The following is a 24,973-nucleotide window of genomic DNA, read 5'->3' on the forward strand; positions in this document are numbered from 1 at the left end:
TGTTGTGTGCCAAGTTACTCTCATTTTGTAATGCTTCCCACTGCTTATGAAACCCAGTAAGAGAATCAGAATGATTGGTAGGCCAAGGATTTGCTTTAGGCATGGCACAGAGGGTTGTGAGGTGTAGAAAGCGAAAAAAGTAATTTGGAAGCAGTAAATCCAAACCCAACGGAAGAGTAGACCAACTCATTAAAGATCAATGAAGCTAATTCAGTAAACTGCACACAGATCTTGGACTCCACTCAAGCTATGACTATTTGGAGACATTTACCCTCCTCCTGAAAATTCATGCCGTAGGTCAAATCCATGATTTTTTGGCACTGGACAGCGATGTGGCTAATATTCACCTCATGGCTCTTAGCCACCTGCTCTGCCTAATTAAAGACGCTCATTTTCTGCTCTGCTGACCCTATAATTTGCAAATAAAATCCATGGGACATATGATGTGAATGTTAAAACCCCGTGAATTGTTTATGTTGCTCGTTCATAAGGTGAAAGACACTTCCCTTCTTCCCTTTCTTTCTTCCGTCGCTAGAGAACTTTCATCCCTTTTTATTTCCATTGTGGAAGCAGAAAAAATAATGATTTTTTATGTTAAAGGCAACTATTTAGATCTTTTCCAAGGCAATAAATTGTCAAATTATGCTCTATTTGTCACAAACAGGAGTTCATTTCTCTGCTGTATGCTTTTCTCTGTTTCTCCCATTTCTGCTCGTTTGCTCTTGACATTACTGCAATGTCTATCATCCTTCCCACAAACCTAGCACAACAGAATTGACCAAGTTGCAAGGTGAATTAATGCCACTTACTATAGCCTGGGCCAAGGTCAGAGAACAGTCATTTCACTTTTTTGATCTTACTTTCTTTGTAAAAAGATGAATTGGTATTGCATTCATTGAACAGTCTCCTTCTTGTTATTTAAATTGTTTTAAAATGATTATTAATCCCATACAGTTAATTGTGCCATAATTTCTTGGTCCAGTTTTGTTATTGGTATTTATGTATTTATCCTTTTATTGAAACATTTCCATAATAAACATTTTGCACATATGATTTTCCCCACATATTGTGATTGTTTTAATTTACCCATATATTGTGATTGTTTTCTAAGATACTTGATTAAAATCAGATAATCTATAATAGTTTTGGGAAATCATGTTTGCTATATACTTGTCTTCAAACATAATTCTATCATTTTATTCACCTACCAACTTCGCCCCTGAAATAAAAGCTGAAAGCAATTTCTCCAGAGAATTACACTGCCAGTTGTTGGGAGGTTAGTAACTTTGTACATTAATTGGGCATTGTGTTTGTTAGGATTGTATAGTAATTACAAACAAGAGCTTGATTGTTGGAGCCCAACGTTCTTAGCTTTGAAAGGATCGGATGCTTTCAAGGGCTTTTCTAGCTGAGGAGAAGTTCTGGGCCCTCTAGTTAAGCTGAATAATGGTTAGCAATATGCACAGTAGAGTGATTATGTTAGCTTGAAATGCAAAACTGCCAGCTTGGAACTTGAAAGTGAAGCAACCTTTAGATACTCTTTGATATAAAATATATTTAAGTGGGGATTTATTGTGGTTATTTTTATTATATTCATTAGGTCAGGCCAAGGACGTCTTGAATTCATTCCATAGTCTCTTTCCTAGGGATCTTGCTACCAACGTAGGCTGTATTTCTGTCACCCGTAGTAGATTAGTTGCAGTTTTTACCTTTTAATTAAACAGATGCTGCCACTAAACACAATTTTGAATTATTTAATAGTCCGTATTACTTTAGTCAACTCGCACTGCTTAGATTTTTTTAATTATATGAAGGTATACATTTTTTATGATAGAGCTCTCCTAAACCTGAGCCGACAGACAGTAATAACTTGTTCTTCTGAGATGTTAGGAGTAGCTCTGCATATTTAGAAATAATTAATACTAAAATTAGAAGTCATGCTCATCAAACATAAGATCTTTAGCTTTGAAAAATAAGTGTAGAATGCACACATTTTAAATATAAGGTCTGTTTAAGGCGGTGTTTGCAGTCCCCACAAGATGCGCGGCAAAGGCTGCTGTGCACAGTGCACACCATCAGGAAATACTCTTCATGTCAGAGTCATCATGGAAGCTACTTCAGAAACACATCCCATTACAGTCTTGTGGCTCTTTTGGCAACAGAGTCTGTCAAGGCAGCGTTGTTATTCAAAGGCAGAAATCAGTCAGTCCAAAAACCATTTACCGCTAATCAACGCCAATTTGAGTGAGGGCTTATGATTATCTGGTTACATTATTCTGAGGTATATTCAGAGGTATTACTTAAATTCTTAGTTTTAATAAGTTTTGATGAATAATTCATTCGTAGAATTATCACAAAGATGATAGATCCCCAGACACTATTTTTAGAAAGGTGCAATTGCATAACCTTTCTTTCTCCTTTTTGTTCCTGTTTTTTTTTTTGTTGTTGTTGTTTTTGTTTTTTATTGGGCTGTTTCCTCTGTCTCTTATCCAGTTTTTGCAAAACTCCTGTCTGTCTCTCTCTCTATAGAGATCTGCATGTGTTCATATCTGTCCAGTTGACACCCTGTCCCCCTGATGTCTTACCATTTATGATATGACATATAATAATTGCAGTATTGGACATTGGAACAAGCAGTTGAAACTATGTCAGATTGTATTTAGGCTCATCACAACACCTGCACTGTCTGAGAACTACTCTGATCAGAAAAGCCACATTCAATATCTTGGCTTGACAGGAATGGAGATCTTTAACCACAGACTTGGATTGAATTTCCGTAGTGGTGGAGCTGAAGAAAAACAGGTGAAGGCCTGCCTAAGGTTCTCAACTATGCAAAGCATTTAGCAGAGTTTGGATGAAGGCGACTGTCAGGATTTCTAGGATAATGATTCTCCCACTCCTGCTGATCTTGTAGAACATTATGTAGAGAACGCAGCTGGTCCGGTGTGTGTTCACTGACTCCCTATCCCCTTTCCTGCCTTAAAAAAAATATCAGTTAGTTGGTCTGGGAAGTAGGTGGTAGAATGATCATTCTAAGATAATACAAGGTGTCACCCGCCGTTCCAGTGAGGTTCCAGTCCACAGCCTATGATGGTGGACCGCATTTCTCCAAGCCGCTTATGCTGACTACCTGTTGTCATAGCTTATGCTATTCAACTTGTGTTTTTTGCATTGCATAAGAGATGCTGCCTCTGTCCTCCTAAGAGGTTTAGTAGCTTAGAGCAGTGGGTAGAATTTAGTCAAGAGAACCACTATTGAGTTTAGGGTCCTTAAAGTTGTACTTTTAATTTTGACCTACATTGCCTGCTTAAGAATACAGTAACCTATACCCTCCCATGCCTGTGGAAAGTAAGTTTCTATTGTACTTATTTACCTGTTCTATACAACAATTAGAACCGATATTGTAGCTTATATCTCTCTTTCCAGTGCTTGGGTGACAGAAGCAGAAGGTTACAAGTTCAAGGCCAACTGGGGCCAAATATTGAGTTCAAAGCAAGATTGGTATGCATAGGCAGACTCTTGGGCTCAAAACAAACTTACCGTCTTTCTTTGTTCCCTTACTGATATATTAGCTTCACAAGTAGAGGGACCATCATAGTTCTGTTCAGTTCTGGGATGAATGATTATACAATGTTCACTGGGTATTACCCTGTAGGCTTATTGCTTTTTTCTTCAGTAAGAATATAAAAAAATAAAGTTTTAGCATAGTTATACACCACATTTCTATAAATAATTCATCATTATTTCTATTTTCCTAATAATTGTAATGTCTTATTTAGTTGTTTCTTAAAGTGGTGTGTGTATGTGTGTGTGTGTGTGTGTGTGTGTGTGTGTAAGAGAGAGAGAGGCTTGCTCATATGTGTGCAAGCACACACAGAGGCCAGGGGAAGGCCTCCTGTGTCTTTTCACGCTTACTCTCTTGAGACAAGTTTTACTACCGAACATGAAGCTTCCCTGGCAACCAGTCTTTGCCCCTGACCCCCTGTCTTTGCTTCTCACTAAGCTGGAGTTATAGGCATATTCATAGCCACTCCTGTCTTATGAATGTTCGCAGCCATTCCTGACTTCTTTATGTCACCAGATTCCTGGCTTTTGTATGTTCATAGTCATGCCTGTCATTTTGACCTGGATGCTAGGTTTTTGAATTTAAGAGTTGGTTCCTTTGGTTGTCTCCTGAGCCCCATTTGGTTGTTTTCAAAGTTCCTCTAGGTAAGGACGACATTAAAGTTACTTGGAAGCTTAACTAAACAGCAATAGTAAACCATGAAATTATTGGCAAATTTGGTAATATTTGCAAATGTTTTAATGTGTTTTTTAGCATAAAATGAAAACCCAAAAGTCTCACTGATACAACTTTAGATAATAAATATGTTAGAAGGGTCCATTAGGAAATGCATGCTGTAGACAAATCCATGTTTAAGACTCCATCTCCCATGCCCACTACTCTAAGCAGTGTTGCAGGCACAACCTTGGCTTTGATGTTTCACAAGTACTATCTATACTGAGGTTGTGAAAGGAATGCTTGCTTCTGAATTCTTACGACCACCACGTATGAGTACGTACCTCCAAGTCTTGAAATGGCTTTCTTAATATTTCTGTGACAAAATCCTGGCATATTTTAATCACTGCCAACTCAACTGTCCCCTTCAGAAGAAATAAGTTATTTGCTCTGCCTGTTTCTTTCAAAGCACCCAGGGTCTGAAGTTACAGACAGGTTTCCAAGTGCATTGTGAGAGGCATCCCCAGCCCTTTCAAGGAGCTTTCCAGCTGTTTGGAGCACAGCTGTATACAGTGTATTCTATTTTCCCATCTGAGTTTCTACAGGATTGGCTTCTCTCCCAAGAATTCTTCGTTTATTATCCTTCATCTTGGCGTGTTTGAGCTGAATAGAAATGGAGCTACACCAGGATCAAAGCAAGGGGTTCCTTTATGCAATAATGTTTGTGCTTTTCCTGGTGTTTTCCCTCATTATGCGTGAGATGCCCTAGCAGTAGAACACATTTCCTTAGAAATTAGGGGTCATGATGCCGATCCTGACATCTTCATTATCTGCCCTGCATCCCATGTAACATATGCTTCTCACTGATCTACTTAGATGATGGGATTTAAAGGCCTCAGTTATCAGTCATTCTATGCATTTTAAATTGTACACTGTGGCTTAATTGCTGCATTACTGGCTCTTAGTAGGAAGGGACAGAAATATGAATTTGAAACAAAAGCCATTTAATTTTTTCTTTCTATCCAATCAAGCCTCTGGTTTTTTAGTAAGAGACTCAGAAAGTAGCAGAATGCCTTATGTAGATTAGATCCATAATTTCCCCCAACTTCAGCAGATAAGCTCTTAATTATCCTGAAAATCTAACTTTGTGAACTAGAACTAGTAATTATAATTTCATTTTCATTGTTTATACATACTTGATAGGATTTTTTTTTCAGTTTCTTTATTTCTGGTGTCTTCTTTAATTCTTAAAGTGATATTGTGAGCCATCTTGGTCATTTGGTAATGTTCCCATTTTAACTGGGAGAAACTGAGGCACAATCATAAAGGAAATAAAACAGAGAGGAGAAAGATCTCAGTTTTCAGGTACTGTCTCTATACCTGTGGTTTTCATTGTTGAGGGTGAATTGCAATCAGTTCATCCAAGCCAACAGTTTTTAGCCAGTGGGTTGTGACCCCTTTGGGTTGCCTACCAGATATCCTTCATGTCAGATATTTACATTATGATTCATGACAGTTGAAAATTACATAAAGTTAATTTTATGGAGGTCACCACAACACAAGAAATCGTATTAAAGGGACTCAGCATTAGGAAGGATGAGATGCATTGATTTAAGTCACCGATGTGTCCGTTTTGTAGTCTGTGTTTCCTTCGGTCTGTTCAGAGGTTTGTTGAGACCTGGGACACACTTCTTGAGTCATCTTATTGTACAAGGGTGACCCTGAATCACCTCTCAGCAGATGTCTCAGTCTTTGTGTGCACTCATGCTCGGGGGAGATGTGCTCGTAAGACCTTGCGTGGAAATCCTGGTGACTCTCAAGCCACTCAACCTAATTGCAGTCTTTAAAACAAAGCATCTTTTCTGAATGATGTCTCAGTTGTTCCTTTAATTTCAAAACCTCTTGAGGTGTAAACAAATGCATAGTCCCTGTGTTTTAGGTGTTCTTCAGTTTAAAACTTACACATGGAAGAGAAAAGTAGGGAACAAAGACTCTACAAATAGGAGCTTTCCAGAAAAAAAGAAATCTCTCAAGTTAACTTGACCTTTTACTCACAAATAATTATGTTTGAAATGATGAGGGGGCGTACCAGACACTTGGACAACTGGCAGGAATGTTCCTGAATATTTCCTTCAACTTTCTACGGGACTCTTTGGACCATGTTTGAGGAAATGGTTTTAATTTTCTCTGACGGATTATCATGATGGGAAAGGTCACATGAATCAGCTCCATTGCCACAGCAATTGAACTTGCCAAGAATTGATCATGAAGAATCTCTCTGTTTTTTATATCTTGTACTTTTATTTTGCTTTGTTAATTTTTAAGGAAGCAAGTAAGAGGCAGGATGAAAACAAATGGATCTGGTTCATGTTCTCTCTCTCTCTCTCTGTCTCTCTCTGTCTCTCTTTCTTTCTCTCTCTCCCCTAGGTTGCTTTTCCTAAACTTGGTCATCTGTTAGCAAAGAAAGGATGTTGCTACATTAAAGGATTAAAGATATGGCTTGACCACCCATGCTATCAGAATTATTCTCGGTAGCATTAAAGGACTGTCCTTGGGCCGGTGATGAGCGTAGGTTCTGTATTGCATCTCCACAATTAAATGGTTCAACCTTTATTTCATGCTTTTTTTTTTTATTTTAGAAAGAATTCTTTTCTGTTCCTTTTTTACTTGGTCCCTAAACATGACTTTTTTGTAGTAGAAATATTTGAATGATATGAAAGCTAATTTCTATTTTTTGGTTCAGACTTTGGATTTTAGTTCTGGCATAGCTTTCATAGGTTTTCCATAAAATTATGGGTGTATTTTATTTTATTTTGGCCAGGATAAAGATTTAAATATTTCATAATAAAGTTTTCTAAGATGTCGTGGGTATATTTCTTATCCTCATCTACTTTTCATCAATTCTGATGGATTTTACCCACTGACATTTCTTGCTAGCTCTCAGGGGAAAGGGAGACTCCTTTTCAATGCAAACACCAAGGTTTTCAGCGACGTTCACGCTCACTGGTGTATGATGTCTAATCTTCGACCAGGCTCTGCCAAACGACTTTCAATTTCTCTTATTCAGTCCTGTTTTTAGAAACCAAAGTTTTTGCCACAATAATATATGAAGGCTTCTCCCCTTTTGACATAAATATAATATTAAAAAGTAAAATGCTATAGAGATAAGAACACCATGGATAACCTTAAATGTGGTATATTGTGGTACATTGTCCTAATCTGGGGGATCCAAGGTTGGCCAGCCACAGTTTGGTTCTCTGAAAACACAGATAGATTCTGCCTTATGGGTTGCTAAGAAGTTTAAACAAAGTAGCTTCGGTGAAGATACTTACCATTCATGCCCTCTAACTCCTTCCCTCCCTCTTTCTCTCCCTCTTTCCCTCCCTCCCTCCCTTCCTCCCTCCCTCCCTCCCTCCCTCCCTCCCTCCCTCCCTCCGTCTTTCTCTCTCTCTTTCTTTCTTTCTTTCTTTCTTTCTTTCTTTCTTTCTGTTTATTTGCTTTAAGGCAGGGTCTTATTATGGAGCCCTGGATGGCCTGCACTTGCTATGTTGCCTAACCTGGCCTCAAACTCACAAAGATCCACCTGCTTCTGCCTCCCAAGTACTGAGATTAAAGGAGCATGCCACCATGGCAGGCCCCTTCCTGATGTTAAATGTGAATTCAGTTTTGATCCATAATTCTATTATCAGGATGTCTTTGAGAAGGAGTTGAACAGAACCCTGATAATATCTATCTGGTATAATTCCTTTCAGTATGTATTCAGCCATCTCCACATTTGGCTAGGTCAAATAGTTGATATCATCATACTGACCGAAAGAGGAAAACAAGCAAGCCAGAGAGACAAAGCTGTTACTATCTACCATTGGTGGTTTTGCAAAGTGAGGAGTTCATGTTTTGCTCTCTCTGTATTCCACATGAGCTGGGAATTCTGTCTTCAAGAATTTACTTTGATAGATAGCACCTCATAATAGGGGAGATACATTCAGGGATTTTTAAGAATAAAAGTTAAGAGTTAATCTACTCCATATGGAGTGATTAATATACTCTGAAGTATTTAATATAGAATGTTAGTCTGAGGAAACATGTGGTCTATTTCCAATCTGAGAACATCTCTGAGACATTATTTTAAGTGAGATATTTACAAAACTGTATGAATTCACACAGGCATACAGTCCTTAACTAAGCAACACAAAACATCGACATATAAGTAAGTATATGACTAAATGTGTTTAAAAGGGTAAGAAACTAAATACAAAGATTATTTCATGAGAGATGAGTGAATTGGGGATGATGGTAAAATGTAGTTGTCAAGGTTTTCTGTTTGGTGTGGACTTTGCACGCCGAGAATCATTTCACATACGACTTTATAGCTAAACCAATAAAGGAGGGAGTAAAACATAAACAAACATCTCCATTCATGAAGAAAAGTATCTGCCAATTAAAAACACATAAGCATGAACTGTTGCTTGTGGAAGCCACCATCGTAAATGATTCAGTAGCAAAACAAGTGTGCCAGGGCGCTCCACTGGCCTTTCACTGTTATCAATCGAACAGTGCTTGAGGTGGAGGAGGCAGAAGAGAAGCTCTCTCTGGTCTAGAGTGGAAGATACTAGCAGGGGAAAATGGCAATGAGCTAAAACAATAACTTGCTTCATTCCTTCATCCTTTATTCTTCCTTGCTGCTAGGTGTTTTCTGGAAGTCACCCTGTATTGGTCTCACGTGGGATTCAGGGGATTTATCTTCACAGCATCTCATCTTTGCCATCGAGGTTCTCACACAGTCGATGTCTTGGCCATTTTGCTAATACTGTGTTTCAAGACCTTGTCAGAAGCAACTTGAAGGACAAAGGGCTTATTTGGCTTACAGTCTTGAGGAAGAGACAGCCCATAATTGTGGTGAAACATGGCAGCCGGAAGGAAGTTATGATGGTAGGAAAAGAAACCAGAGAAAGAATAGGCCAACGAATAAAATTTCACAGCATGCTTCCAGCGGTGTTTTCACATCCTAAAGTTGCCATAACCTTCCTGAACAGCACCACCAGTTGGAAGTGAAGCTCAAACAATAGTCTACGGGAGACAGTGCCTGCTTGAAGCACAGCTGGTGTGGCAAACTTATAGAAAATGAATTACAACTCAGTTTCCAAAATGCAGACACACTGAAGTTAAATCACCTGGAAGGATGGGTAGATTTGGTAATGAAGCAGTTGTCAGGGAAGCCCTGCCCACAGAGGTTATATCCAATCCAGGTTTTGAAAGACAAACATTCTGGAAAAGAACAAACTTTGAGTGTGTGTTGGGTAGAGGTCTGTGTTTTGAGAATGAAAGTGGACCAGGAGGTCTAGAGAGAAAATGCAAGTTTCTTACATGTATTTCAATCAAAGAAGTTCCCGCTCTTGGAACTCTGTAGCGTGGAATTAATGAGAGTTTTAGTGATTTGATTTTTGTTTTATTTTTGAATTCAAATGCTATGAGGCTCCCTGAAGTGGGTTTTCTTTTTCTTTCTATTTATTATGTCTATCTGCTGGAATCAAGCTGTTTAGGAAACATACCACACACCTTGTTCGGTCAAAGCAGGAGTGACGGCCTCCAACTGTGACGCCTTCCCAGCTATCCTTTGTAAGACCATGGCCAACTGGCCCAACGCGACCATTTATAATCACTTGATTTTAGACTGTCAAATGAGTTGTATGGGTTAACATGGAGGTTAAGTGTGTGTCTTCAGCATCTTCTTCAGTTTCCTCCGCTCCTTGGAGGGAAACGAGGCATAAGCTAAAGAGAGGTTTCCCGGCAATTGTCTGCAGGTTGAACTTTTCTGGGTTTTAGTTGTTTAATGAGAGAGGATGGCTGAGGCCCACGGAGCTCTCTAAATCATTAGGCTAATCTAGCTTTAGAGAAATGGACAGATTCACAGGACTGTGTCTTCCTTCTGTTGATGTCCCTGCTATCTTAAGAGTTACCAGTTAGAAAGGCAACTCACGTGAAGTGCAGGACCGCTTTGGCTGTGTGTCCAAGCTGCTGTTTCAACTGCTTGTCTGGTTGAAACTAAAAAAGTACATCTGGCTCAGTATTGCTCCGGGTGCTCTTGGGTAATAAATACTCCAATAAAGAACTATACTAACACTCGGGTTTGTGTATTCCTGTGAAAGGGTGGTGTGTGGCTGCAGGTGTCCTCCAGTGGATAATACCATGTCGTCATTATTAACCAGCATCTCGCAGAGCGCTAAGAGCTGTCAGTCAGTGTCCCAGCACTAAAGCATCTGTGTTTCTCCAGAGAGGCACACGGAAGCAGGCTCTGAAGGTGACATCTGCACAATGGCAGGGATTGTAAGCTTTGCCTGATCGTTGAGATTAAGAAGGGATATCTCCTCTTCACAGCCTCATAGGTCAATGGGAAGAGCCTTAGAAATCAATTCCTGCAGCAGCCAGGAGCATTGGAAAGGAAATCAAAACTCACTTATTATGCCAAGCCGCTTTACACCAGCGAAGAGTCTCAGATATGAATTTTAAAGTCTGAGGCTTAGCAACAGAATGTGCAGCACAATCTCTTGCCAGCAATGGAGTATCATAAACAGTCATATTCTTTCTGCATGAATCAATAATGCAACCTATTTAGCATCAGAATAATGACTATATATGTATGTGTTGTAAATATGGATCTGTTGTGTATAGGTAGAAAGATGGTATTAGGTAGTTATTAGCTATGTTAATATGTGTGAGAATTTGTTATGTACATAGATATTGAATTCAAAGGTAGTCCATAGGTATTAACTATTTATTAATACTGGAGGTGTGTACATGTGAGAAAAGTTTAATGTTCTAAGACATCATATATTTTTTTTTGATGATAATGTGCTATGCATGAAGGAAGCCTTAATCACCAGGACTAATAGGAAATTTAGGTACCATGTTATAGTTAGAGGCTGCTTGTTCATTTCCTGGCCACCCAGACTCCTGAAATAACCATTATTTAACAGAAATCTGTTTTAATTAAAACACTGCTTGGCCATATTGCTAGCTTGCTCTTATATCTCAGATATCTTAAATTAACCCATTTCTACTAATGTGTGCATGGCCATGTGGTTGTGGCCTACTGGTAAAGTTCCATCCAGTGTCCAGTGTCTGTCTCCTGCGGTGGCTCCATGGCTTCTCTCTGACTCCACCTTCTTTCTCCCAGCATTCAGTTTAGTTTTTTTCTCACTTAGCTCTATTCTGCCCTGTCATAGGCCTAAGCAGCTTCTTTTATCATTTTGTTTTAACCAAGAAAAGCAATACATATGTAGAAGGACTTAGCACATCCCTGTGTCATAACTGGAATACTGCTTTTCTACCAAGCACAGGGAGTATGTGAATGAGCTGTAGACACAAGGTCTCATTATGTCAGACCATGTCTGTGGTCCATATGGCTGAGACAGTGACAGAGAATGACTAATTTTTTTTAAGAAAAGACATTTTCTATATATAAAATAATTTCAAGTTTTATTATGAACATTATGAAAGAAATTAACCAAAAATAAATTGTATTTGCTGGCAATAACTAGTGAAGTTGAAAGTTTTCTCATCTGTTTACTGACGTTTTGCATTTCATCTTTTAAGAACTGCTTGCTCATTTAAAATCATGTGTGCACATCTAACATGAAATAAAATTGTCTAGGTGATCAAAGGGGAAGATGAAGAGGAAAAAGGGAAGAAAGCAAAATTTCCTGCATATATTACATGTTTGCATAAAAACCTTAAAAAAATTAAAATAGGTAAGTTGAGTAGAAAAGGCATGGAAAGGTATGGAATGTGGAGGTGTTTTCTCTGTGTGTGTCAGAGGAGTCTTTTTCTGAGGCGTGATATTGAAGTGGAATGCTCCCCATCTTGTAGGACGTTGGGTTAGGATCCTTCCAGACCAATGGGCCTCCATGTTCTGTAGCATCTGAGAGGCTAATACCATTTGTCTTAAAGTGGTTGTATGGAAAGGTTCAGATTGTAAACAATTGTTATGTTATGTTTATGCTTGCTCCTGATTCTAAAATGAGAATTTAGTGCACATACATTATGGGCAACAACTTCATGATATATTTAGGTGCTCTCTCTCTCTCTCTCTCTCTCTCTCTCTCTCTCTCTCTCTCTGTGTGTGTGTGTGTGTATTAGAACATAGATAATCTATCCATTTTCTCTTTTATGCAAAGTACTGGATAGAAAGGGCCAGACAGATCTTTGTGACTTTGAGGACAGACTAATAAATGTAGCAAGTTCTAGCCTAACCAGAATTACAGATCCTGTTTCAAAGAAAAAAAAAAATGTTGCTCTCCACAGACACTTGGAGTTGTTGGAGTTGGCAGCTACAAGGCAAAACAATGCCTGTCATTCTGCAAATGAGAAATGGATTTGGAAAGCCTAGAGACCACTATTGGTCTCTCTCCACCCAAACTCCAGACCTAAAAGATCTAGTGATGCCTGACACTTGCTTTATGCAAAAGACTTGAGGAAAATCTGAATAATCCCCGCTTTTCGTAAATGGAATAAATGGGACACATGTGAGATTGAGCGTGGTTCTGCTGAGTTCAACCTGGTTCTTTCTTTTCTGAAGAAAGAAAGGAAGGAAGAGAGGGAGGGAGGGAAGGAGGGATGTAGGGAGAAAGGGAGGGAGGACGGAAGGAAGGGAGGGAGGGAGGATGGATGGAAGGAAGGAGGAAGGAAGGAAGGAAGAAGGAAGGAAGGGCACTGAAAAAAAGCAGTTTTCAAAAACCAACAGCTATCACAGTACTGGAAGAGAGCATCCATATTCCAAGGGAAATGTGAATAATAGAAACATAACCGACCTGAAATAAGCTATCTTCCTGGCCAGACTAAATTTTCTTTCTCTCATTTCCCATGGTTGGGGCAATAAAAATATTTCCAGGGGTGTGAGTGTGGTCCTGTGGGAACCCCTGTGTCACTCAGAGACAGAATCAAGGTATTGCTGTCCTGAAATATATGCCAAAAAATCCAATCACATCTGAAGCAGCAAAGGGGCTCATTTTAGTAAGAATCTGAGTAAATGTCATTTTCCCGAGCCGAGGCAGTTCTGTGAAAGCGGTGAGTCGTGTTTGGGGACCCCTTTGAATCACCAATGGTCACAGCTCATTGCCCCAACCCATCTTTCTAATACATATTACATTATGTGTGGCTTAGGTCAGAAAGGAAGCTGATGTTGGCTTTATTTCTTTATGGGGATGGCTAGATTTTGATTTGCTATGTACCTCTGAGCTCTTAAAGACTTTCACACCTCCCTGACCGCCGGTTTATTGAGATTAAGTGCTTTCTTATGTCAATGCATTGAAAGGACTTTTGATTTTCTTTAAATTAAATTTGATTCAATTACCATGTTAGATAGATAGATGTTCTTGCCAGATGAGAGGGAAAAGCCTTGCATTTAGAGGGAAGCTGTGTGCTGCCCAGGGCCTCTAAAGGAGCGTGCACTGAAACCACACTTCTCTGAGCATAAGACTTTGCCATGTTTATTGTTTCTCATGCTTTCTTTTCTCTCATGCTCTTCCCTTCTGACACTGGGTCCCTCTCCTCATCTCCCTCCTTTCTTTATAAACCACCAGTGGAGAGGAATAACTATTTATTTATTTATTTATTTATTTATTATGTATACGATATTCTGTCTGTGTGTATGCCTGAAGGCCAGAAGAGGGCACCAGACCCCATTACAGATGGTTGTGAGCCACCATGTGGTTGCTGGGAATTGAACTCAGGACCTTTGGAAGAGCAGGGAGTGCTCTTAACCTCTGAGCCATCTCTCCAGCCCGAGAGGAATAACTATTGTCAAGCCCGTCAATCCTTTCTTTCAACATGGATCCAATCTGTTTTAGCTCAGACCAGACTTGAGGAGTTAAGATGTGTTATTAAGATATAGACACTGGTGCATGCCTTTAATCCCAGCACTCGGGAGGCAGAGGCAGGCGGATCTCTTTGAGTTTGAGGCCAGCCTGGTCTACAAGAGCTAGCTCCAGGACAGGCTCCAAAGCTGCAGAGAAACCCTGTCTTGAAAAACAAAAACAACAACCAAAAACAAAACAACAAAAAAGATATAGGCACTATTTTCAAACTAAACAGGGGCCATGTCTGTACTTACCATGTTTTCTTTCTCCCCATTAGCATTCCCTGACTACCATGTATGATGGTACTTACCACTAATATTTCCTGGCCAATCACATACCATTCCCTGGCTATGTGTGAACATCTCCCATCTTCTATGAAGTTGTCTCCCGCCACCTCCCTGCTCAATAACCTCATCTCACTATCCAACATTATGTCTTATACTCAGAGGTGCCAGCCTCCCATGGGACTCTCTACAGCACAGGGAATCCGGAGAAACACGGGGATGACTGTTATTGAGATCAGTTTCAAGTCAAGGCAGCATCCTCTTCTGTGGATGGATGTGTATGAAAGTGGAAAAAAAGAAATCCTTCGTCTTCTCAGCCAAAATAAAGTGCCCTACATCATCTCTCCCCTCTTGCTGGTTCACTATCCTTCTGAGTTAAAGTCTCAACCTTTCTTACTGTTTTCTGGTATTTGTTTTGTTTTGAAACAGGACATCACTATGTAGCCCTGGCAGGCCTGGAACTCACAGAGCTCCACCCATCTCTGTCTCTCCAGTACTGGAACTAAAGGTGTGGGCGAGCATGTCTGGCCCTGTAGTACCAACTCTGATATTCCTTAAATGGCTATGTTGAAGAGGACAAACGTGGCATGCACGCCTATTAACACATGCCGCAATATTTACTGCATGTCCTTTCTGGCAGGCAGCCCAGCCTGGCCTGCTCATTTCCCTGGAGCAGCGGGAAAAGGGGTATTTCAGCCACAGAGAGTCTTCCAGCTCTAGTGCACGAAGCTGCCCACTTCCTTAAAGGTGCTCTTCCTGCCTCTCTGCCTGGGAGGTCCTCCTCTGCTCTTCCTCATGTCACCTGCCAACATCTGAAGGTGAACAGTCCCCCTCAGCTTTTAGTCCTGCTTCTGGGTTTCCCTCCTTCCTCTCAGCACCCTGTGGCTCACTGTTTGCACAACCTTCCACATTTTGTGTCTCTTTCTTTCCATATGCTTTGCCATGTTCTGGTGCCACAGAGTTAAAGCCTCCATGTCTGTTTGCAGCAAAGTATAAACTAAGGTGGGTGTTAAGAGAAAATTGAGTTTCCAATATGAAGTTAATGTGTCATTAGGTAAAGTATCTTCCCACTCCATTATGGAAGAAGAAGATGCGTGGTTGCTCGGGCCCTGCATGGAAGAATCCCTGCATGATGTATTGTGTGCCTTCATTACAGGGGTCAGCCCTGGAAGGGGTTATAAACAAAATGCTAAAGAAAATCTCATACTAAGGAAGGGTGTCTTTTTCGGGGGAACGATGTTTGCAGCATTGGCCTTGTCATCTGTAAAATCTGACAAGTGAAAACGCAGTTGAAGCAGAACAATGTCCACCCTCACCATGGGATGGAGGATAAGGGAAGAGTGGCCATGTGATGTCCCACTGCGGTAGAGATTTAGAAATGCCAATAGTGGGGCTGGAGAGATGGCTCACTGGTTAAGAGCACTGCCTACTCTTCCAAAGGTCCTGAGTTCAGTTCCTGCAACCACATGGTGGCTCACAACCATCTGTAATGAGATCTGGTGCCCTCTTCTGGCCTGCAGACATACATATAGGCAGAATACTGTATACATAATAAATAAATAATTAAAAAAAAAGAAAAGAAATGCCACTAGGGCTATGAAGGCAGCACAGTTGGTCAGATGCTAACTTTGGAAGCACAAGGATATGAGTTTGATACTTAGAACCCGTGTGAACATGACGGGTGTGATGGTATCCACCGGGAATCCCAGCACTAGGGAGATGGGCGTGTCCCTGGGGTTCACAACCAGTCCGTCTAGGCTACTTATTGAGCTCCAAGCCAAAGACAGGTGGACCATGTTTCTAAGGATCACACTGTATGCAACTGGACACACATGTGAACCTGCTCCTACACACATGTGCATGCATGTGTGCACAAGCAGACAGAGAGAGAGAGAAAGAGAGAGAGAGAGAGAGAGAGAGAAAGAGAGAGGGAGAGAGAGAGAGGAGTGGGGCAGGGGAGGATGAATATCCACACGTCCAGGCAACTCTAGTAAACCACACCTTTATTTACTTACAAAAGACTAAAGATTGAAGAAAGGAGAAACTTCCTGAAGGGGACATTCCACAAGGTCCTTGGAGAACAAACTAAGACCTGCAGGAACAGATGACAGTTCTTGAGGAGAGACACCCTCTCGCCCAAGTTCTCAGATGCTCATAATTACCCTCTGCGTTCCCGCTACTGAGGAAGCTCTCAAACACCTGTCATCGGCACTAATTTTCCTAAGCGTCCAGCTGGGACTGTTCCAGTTGAGAAACTTTGTGCCGTGGATCCTCACAAATGCTCTGGAATCAGGAACCATGCATTTTTCTCCCAAGTGGATGCTGTTAGCTCTTGTGAACCCCAGATTTTGCTTGTGTCAAGTGGAAAGGCAGAAAATCAGCAAGACTCCACAACAAGGTTTCTTTGTGTGTGCTTATTTATGTGTTTGTTGTGTGTGTGTGTGTTTATGTGTGGGCAGGTACATTTATATGTTACTGCAGGTCCGGCCATTTTGTCTTTTGAAGCAGGGTCTTTTGCTGATACCTGGGGCTCACATATTTGCTAGCTTGAATGGCCAGCAAGCAGGGGTGCCCACCTGTTTCTACCTTACCAGCACTGGGGTTATAAGCACTTGACACCATGCCTAGGTTTTTTCTGTGGGTTCTAAGGATCAAATTTAGGTTCTCACACTTGCATGGCAGGCATTTTCCTGACTGAGCAAGCTCCCCACCCTCATGGTTTTTGTTTTTAAGAAAATTACTTCTTGTGTCTGGCATGGTAGTACATGCTGTTAGCCCTGTCACTGAAGAGGCAGGTGGCTTTTTGTGAGTTCAAGGTCAGCCTGGTCTATATAGAAAGTTTCAGGTCATCCATTTCTTCAAGGTGAGACCATGTCCAAAAAAAGATACTAATAGTAATAGCAAAAAAAAAAAAAAGTACATTCTTTAAAAAAGTTTTAACCTAAGACCTGGTAGGAAAGCAACAGGGGTTTTGAGCTTGTCCATTTTAATGATTCTATAGTTCTTTTGTTCAGATTGAGATTGTGCAGGTTCATTTAAAATTGACATAGCTTCAGTTGTTCTGACTGCCACACAAGTGTCAAGAGGAAAGGGGACATCGGCATAGGTACATTGCTCAACTTGAGATCTGTGCTTATGAGAAGAACAGAAGCTTGGGGCCAGTTCAGTGCCTGCTCTGGGATACAGGACCCTCTTGCTAGAAGTTGCGCCAAGGGACTGACCCTGCCAGGTTCAGCCTGTGGTTTACAACCCAATGTTTCAGACATTTCTTGAAGAATAACCTGTGATGGTAAGAAAGCAGTTAGTGGCGGTACCTGGGTAGAGTACTGACTTCGGGGGAAACCTGTGGCAGCCTGGAATTATGAAAATATAAGCCTGATAGTAGGAAAGACAGTGATGAGATTAGCAACACTTAAGTCACTGAATAGTAGAAAGGAAAGCTGGCTTGCTTTTAGCCCCCTTTCAATAAGCTTCTTGCTTAGGAATGTAGAAGGGAAAGCATTTGTATCGGCAGCTTCAGTTTAGTAACAATGAGATAAAATCCAGGCTTTAGTAGCTCAGAGAAAGAGGAGGTTTGATGTGAAACAAAGCATAGGTTGATTGTGTTTTGCAAAGAAAACTGGGCGGTCAGTGGTTAATAGAATGGGCTCACCAGGCAGATTCGGATTTGGATGCTGCTTCTACCCCGCATAGCCTCTGACCTTGAGCAAAGAGTGTTAGTGTTGTGGACCTGCCCTCCAGAGAGAGAGAGAGAGAAAGAGAGAGAGAGAGAGAGAGAGAGAGAGAGAGAGAGAGAATACCAGATAGAACCTCCTTCTGGTGGAATTGAAATCAGTCAGGTACTCAGCCCACGAACTCTACAGAGCAGGTACTTATGGACATCCTTTATCCTTATGGTCCAGATGTTCATGAACATCCTTTATCCTTGTGGTCCAGGTGCTCATGAGCATCCCTTATTTTTGTGGTCCAGGTGTTCATGAACATCCTTTATCCTTGTGGTCCAGGTGCCCATTGTGGTCCAGGTGACCATGAACATCCTTTATCCTTGTGGTCCAGGTGCTCATGAATGTCCTTTATCCTTGTGGTCCAGGTGCTCATGAATGTCCTTTATCCTTGTGGTCCAGGTGCTCATGAATGTCCTTTATCCTTGTGGTCCAGGTGCTCATGAGTGTCCTTTATCCTGTGGTCCAGGTGCTCATGAGTATCCTTTATCCTTGTGGTTCAGGTGCTCATGAGCATCCTTTATCCTTGTGGTCCAGGTGCTCATGAGTATCCTTTATCCTTGTGGTCCAGAGGTGCTCATGAGTATCCTTTATCCTTGTGGTTCAGGTGCTCATGAGCATCCTTTATCTTTGTGGTCCAGGTGACCATGAACATCCTTTATCCTTGTGGTCCAGGTGCTCATGAATGTCCTTTATCCTTGTGGTCCAGGTGCTCATGAATGTCCTTTATCCTTGTGGTCCAGAGGTGCTCATGAGTATCCTTTATCCTTGTGGTTCAGGTGCTCATGAGCATCCTTTATCCTTGTGGTCCAGGTGCTCATGAGTATCCTTTATCCTTGTGGTCCAGAGGTGCTCATGAGTATCCTTTATCCTTGTGGTCCAGGTGCTCATGAATGTCCTTTATTTTTGTGGTCCAGGTGCTCATGAATGTCCTTTATCCTTGTGGTCCAGAGGTGCTCATGATCATCCTTTATCCTTGTGGTCCATGTGCTCATGAACATCCTTTATCCTTGTGGTCCAGGTGCCCATGAATGTCCTTTATCCTTGTAGTACTGGGCAACAGCATTGTGCCCAGGGAAGCGTGTATGCCTATTACAGTGTGGCTCTTCAATTACAATGCACTGTTTCTCCAAGTACCGAAGGAGATTATTTTGTATGGAAAAACTTATGTAAGTGTGTGTGTGTGTGTGTGTGTGTGTGTGTGTGTGTGTGTGTGTGTATGTAGGCTGAAATTGGTAGATAAGATGCCCAGACAGGGCACAATCTGTTGTAGGGTGATGGAAGTTTTAGAAATTTGTGGAAGAGGACCAAGGGAAACTATCTTATTTTCATAAGAGGGACCAGGACTCAATGTTCTCATGGTGATACCTCCCAGGTGAATTGAATATGTTCAAAGATTGAATTCCCTTGTCTTCCTAATGAAACTGTCCGACTATCAGGTTCATTTTGCTTTTATGCCGGAAAAGTATTTTCTGAGTACCTAAAAACCTGACAGTCATACAGAAGAAGCAGAAGAGGTAAATAGTCCCCCGTGTACTAAAGAAGCACCATAGGCTGACACCAGAAGTCTGCATTTTATTCTGATGCCAGCTGCAACTAGCAGAGGATTGTAAACTGAAGGGTGACATGTGGCCTGGTTTCCTGTGTGTTCGTGGCTTCCGAGTGGAGCAGGAATTGTGGAGGAGCCAGGCAGAGGCACAAACCCTTGTTAGTGCTCCCTTGCAGTAGGGATGTAGTGGGGTACCATTCTACCACACTGAGCTGTTCTTCTGATGTGATTGTCCTATGCTCATCATTCTTATGCCTGTCTACTGAGTTTGTAGATGAAAAGCAAAGCCAGCAGGAGGATTGCTCAGGGCTGATTTGACATTGATTCCAGACCATGACTGTTAGAAATGGTTTTGCAGCATTGACACTGATTTCAGACCTTGACTGTTAGGAAGGAAGAGTGTTGCAGCTTTGGCATTGATTCCAGACCTTGACTGTTAGGAAGGAACGGTGTTGCAGCTTTGACAATGAAGCTCCCATTAGATATATAAGTACACTAAGTAGTGAAACTGTGGAATCACATCATAGTAACATTTTTAATTTTTTGAAGAACTTCCACATTGTTTTCATAATGTCTGCACTAATTTTCATTTTGGCCAACCGTATATAGGAATCCCCCTTGTTTTCTAAGAATACTTGTCTCCCCCATTCAAACCACCACTTGTTATTTTCAAATGTCTGTTCTAGCCATTCGAGTTGAGTTTTGTTCATGCAGTCTTGTCTAACATTTCTCAGATTAAAGGTAATGTTGAGTATATTATAATGTACTGTTAGCTACATCTATGTTTGGTTCTGAGAAATGTCTGTTAAGATCTTATTTTTTCTTTTTATTTATTAATTATTCTTTCCTCGATTTAGCTTCTGACTGGCTGATATAGGTTTGTCTTACTAATTTTTTTCTTTGGTTCTCTTAGGCTGAGTTCTTTATACATCCTGTATATTGTCACCTTGCCAGAGGCATAATTTGCGAACGTTTTCACTACTCTGTAGAGTGTTTCTTCTCTTTGTCATGGATAAACGGATAAAGAAAATACAATGCATGTATATACTCGGATGTACATAATAGAATATTATTCATTATATGGCAGTGAACAGATAACAACAACATAATTTATATATAATGGAATACTCTTCAGCCATAAAAATAAATGTTGTTGTTTGTGGCAATACGGGTGGACAAACAGAATACATGTGAAATAAGCCAGATGCAAACAGAGAAATACATAATTATCTCATTCCTATTGTATCTAAAGTCAATAATCTCATAGAAACCTAGAATAAAATAGTGGTAACTAAAGATCTGAGAGCTGGAGGTACAGGATGGAGAGAGCTCAGTGGGCCATTAGGTACAAGACTGTAGTAGGAGAGAAGAAATAAGCTCTTTGCTGTGTGCACAGTTGGGTGACTGTGATTAACAATAGTGTGTTGAATATTTCAAAATAGCTGGAAGTAAGGATTTTTTGAGAGTTTTCACACTAAACAGATAACATAAACATCAGGGAATAAAACAGGAAATACCCTGACTTCATTATTGTACATCCACCCAAGCAATGCAACCTTCTCTCTCTATATATTTGTATGGAGAGAGAGAGAGAGAGAGAGAGAGAGAGAGAGAGAGAATCCGTCAATTAAAACCAAAGCTAGAAAATAATACATATGTATATACTACTGCCAAACAACTGAAAACACAGTGACATTACTATTGAGAGGGTACATTATGATTCTAAAGAGTCTGGCTAAATATCTGAGTCATTGTGGGACTGTAATACCCCAGATTTGTTTTTCTGAATTCATATCCTAATCACTCTTGACTAATAGCTGGCAGCTGGCAGGATATTTCCTGTGAATATACATTAACCTACCCACACCCACACATAAACTCAAGAGTAGTTTTGGATAATTGGGTATTATTTGAGTTCACAAAGGCTTAGATCAAGCCACATGGAAATTCCATCTACTGTGGCCTTTCTTTTCCAGTACTACAATGAAGAAAAATTGGGTTTCAAACGTATCATCTGGGCTTCCTCAGTCTATATTCTGTCCAAGAATAAAGGGGGTTTTCATGCCTTGATCCCTGTATTTGAGTAGGTCCTATGCTGTCCCTCTCCCTGGCCATACCAGCCATACAGAAATGGCTACTTAAATTTCTTTAAGAGGGTGATAGTTGCTACTGATGAACAATGTATTCCTGCCCAAGAAACTTGTAATTATACTCTTTGCCCCTTAATATTTAAGGGGAAAGAAACCTGTAGTCCATAAAATATAATTATGTAATATCTGAATTTTCTTAGATTGTGTGTGTGTGTGTGTGTGTGTGTGTGTGTGTGTGTGTGTATTAATTGCCTGGGCATCACTTACCTAGTTTAAAGGAGTGACCTTGAATGTACGGGCAAGACAAGTAGGTTTTAGAAATGAGTAAAGGGAAACAGTGGGAAACATGGTCAAGTCTGAGTGCTTTGAAGCAGTTTTAATAATTTGATTTTTATATTAAATGTCCCCACCCTGAGTTTTAAGCAATGTTTCAAACTTGTGTAAGAACAAAAAACTTTCACTTTGCCTCTGATATCGGTGTACTATTTTTTAGTATAATCACCTGTTGATCAAAAATTTAGGTCTAAAATTCATGTTTATCACTAGCCTGGCTTCTGAACTTCTCTTGTCACTTTCTCATTTTAATAAGCTTCCACAGACCAGATAGGGAGCCGTGAGCCACTGCAAACACTCTCTCTAGCTCCTGGAATGAAGCAATAAGAGGGTGGGGAACACATTCAGGAATGGCAAGTCAGCTGATCTATTATCGTTTAGGTGAAAGAGATACAGGAGTGTTATGACCTGAAGTGAATGCCTTTTTTAAATCATCTCTAGGATTATACATGCAAAATTATAATAGTTAGATACAAAGTCAGAGAAGAAAAGCTTCCCCCAAAGTCTCAGTTTCACTAACTTCAGGAAGTTGACCAAAAGAAATGGAACAAGGGGACCAAAGCTCTGAGAAGAGACACTAGGAAGGCACCATTTACACTACATTGTAATAACACATAACATTCTATCGTGTGATCTTAGAACCACTAAGTATTAAGTATATACTTTAAGTAGTACTTCACTAAAATTTTCATTATGTTCAAGGCTCTTAGTTCACATTTGAGTTAGGAAGGATAACAGGGTCACAGACCTAACCATTCTACACCCGAGACCTATTCTTTGTTCTAAACACATTGACCTTGAATAGATTTTCTTTCAAGTAATTGGAGATTCCAAACTCTGGATCTATTGTAGTATATGTGAAACATAAAAATAAAATAGATATTGAATATGTATTGAACAGAGTGGAGGTCTGTAACAGAGGCAATGATTTCTCCAAGCCAGCTCTTCCCATGGTGTCCAGGATATTATTGTTTGATAGTGAAAGTCCCTGAAGCACCAGGAGTTAGAAACTGAGGGTTCCAGTTGTGTTTCCTGTGGCTAAGATAAAATACCCTGGCAGAAACAACTTAGGAGAGAAAAGATGTATTTAGCTCACATCCCAGGTTACTGCCCATCATGACGGGAAAGTCAATGCAGGAACTTGAAGCAGGTAATAACATCTACAGTCCAAAGCAGAGAAATAATAAATTCACGCATGCCTCCTGGTGTTTCGGCCTCTCTCTATACTTATTCGATCCAGAATTCCCTACCTAGTGGGCTGGGGTCTTCACACATCAATTATCATTCATAACCAGGACAACCCCTTACACACATGTGCACAACCTAACCTGATCTAGAGTCTTAAATCCTCAATGAAATTTTCTTCCAGATTGCTCAAGTTAGCAATGAAATGAACCAGCCTCCAAAGTACTGCCAGAAAGTCTTACGAGAACAACACCACCCAAAGAAGAGGAGGGGAACGGTAGACAAAGAAACTGGCATCATGGAGGAAGTTAGATGATAACTGTAAATGAAAGAACACAAGCTGGGGGAAGGACCTTAGTTCATTCATACAGAATGGCGTTGAAGCAAGGGGCTTCTGGTTTCAGTGGTCCTTAGTACCAGCCTTAGAAGAAGCTGTAGCAAGGAATGTTGGAGGAACATCAATCAGACAGTTACGCTTTTTGTTTAGCGGTAGGATATGAAAGGTGTATTCACGTATCTGTAGGCAATATAAAATCTAGAGCTCAGAATCTGGATTTAAATCCCACTTCTAATGTGTATATTGTGCTGAGATCTAGAAATATTATAGTAGAGCTCATAGTATATCTAAATCTATAAATATGTAGATACAGATGGATATAGATATAGATAGCTATACATGCCCTACTTATATATAGTAGGTTTCATGGTAACTAAGGTGATTGTTTCATGAGTTAGAATTTAGTCTAAATTTGATGTTATATTTGTTAAGTTAATACAAATTGTTAAATACAAAGCGCTCAGAGCAACACCATTGCCACGTTACAGTAATAATTGTGGCAGAGACTACTGCACGCAAACACGACCCATCTTGTCATTGTGAAATTGCTTATTAGTCTCCTGGTAGGGACTTGGGTTTAATAGCACAAGGATGACTTTAATTAGGATTTCCCAGCCTCTTTGCTTTGAATGTTTGAAGTTGTGTGTGCTTGTCATGGCAGATGTCACTTGTGCGAGTCGCTCAAATGAAGAAGCTGCTCTTTTGAAGATGTTGAAAATCATGTTTGTCATAGGAACTTGAACTTCCTTATGAACCCTGGATAATTACCACACTGCTGATGACATAACTGATCTTGTTGTAATTTGTTTAGCAGTATATAATATGTATTTAAGTAAAATTATAAATGGATGTTTCTTAGAGACTAGAGTTCACTACTGCAGTATCGTAGTCTTCAAAGTGCAAAGTGCGATTTCTTATGTCCAAGTTCATAACATTATTTTCTTCTTAAGATCCCTTACTGAAAATAAAAGAATGGCTTTGCTTATGTCATTAAATCTCATGGTATTTGCCATACTAAAAATTAAATCTAGAAAATTTAAAACTGTTAATTTATTTAAAATAACAGCAAGCCTGTTTTACTTTAATATAATATTTTTAAGTAAAAAGTAATTTACTTTCTCCAAAATTAAAAAAAAATTGAGGAAAATGGCAAATGGCATTGATATACAGTTTTGCAAATTTTTTTAATGTCGAACTTAGTATGTTAATTAAATACAGTTGTAAAATCTGCCACAAAGAAAAATGGCAAGATCTCAGGAGAGATGTAGAAGGATACTCAACATATTCCAGTTGATTGAGGAGTTAATTCCCTGAGTAAGTGACACCTAATAAATCAAGATCTCAGCCATGAGCCGGGGGAAACCATCTAAGAACATAGTGCATAAAGAGAATGTGATGGT

General features: G+C 40.2%; 1 protein-coding gene across 4 annotated transcripts in view; it reads left to right on the forward strand.

The window, feature by feature from the left end:
- The window catches only part of Fhit (fragile histidine triad diadenosine triphosphatase), a 1,425,825-nt gene that overhangs the window by 939,742 nt on the left and 461,110 nt on the right, over positions 1 to 24,973 (forward strand). The gene's annotated exons all lie outside the window — the stretch shown is intronic.

The sequence above is a fragment of the Microtus oregoni genome, unplaced genomic scaffold (assembly GCF_018167655.1).
Source record: "Microtus oregoni isolate MIOR12 unplaced genomic scaffold, Mior012 000013F_ref0000133, whole genome shotgun sequence".
Lineage (NCBI taxonomy): Eukaryota > Metazoa > Chordata > Mammalia > Rodentia > Cricetidae > Microtus > Microtus oregoni.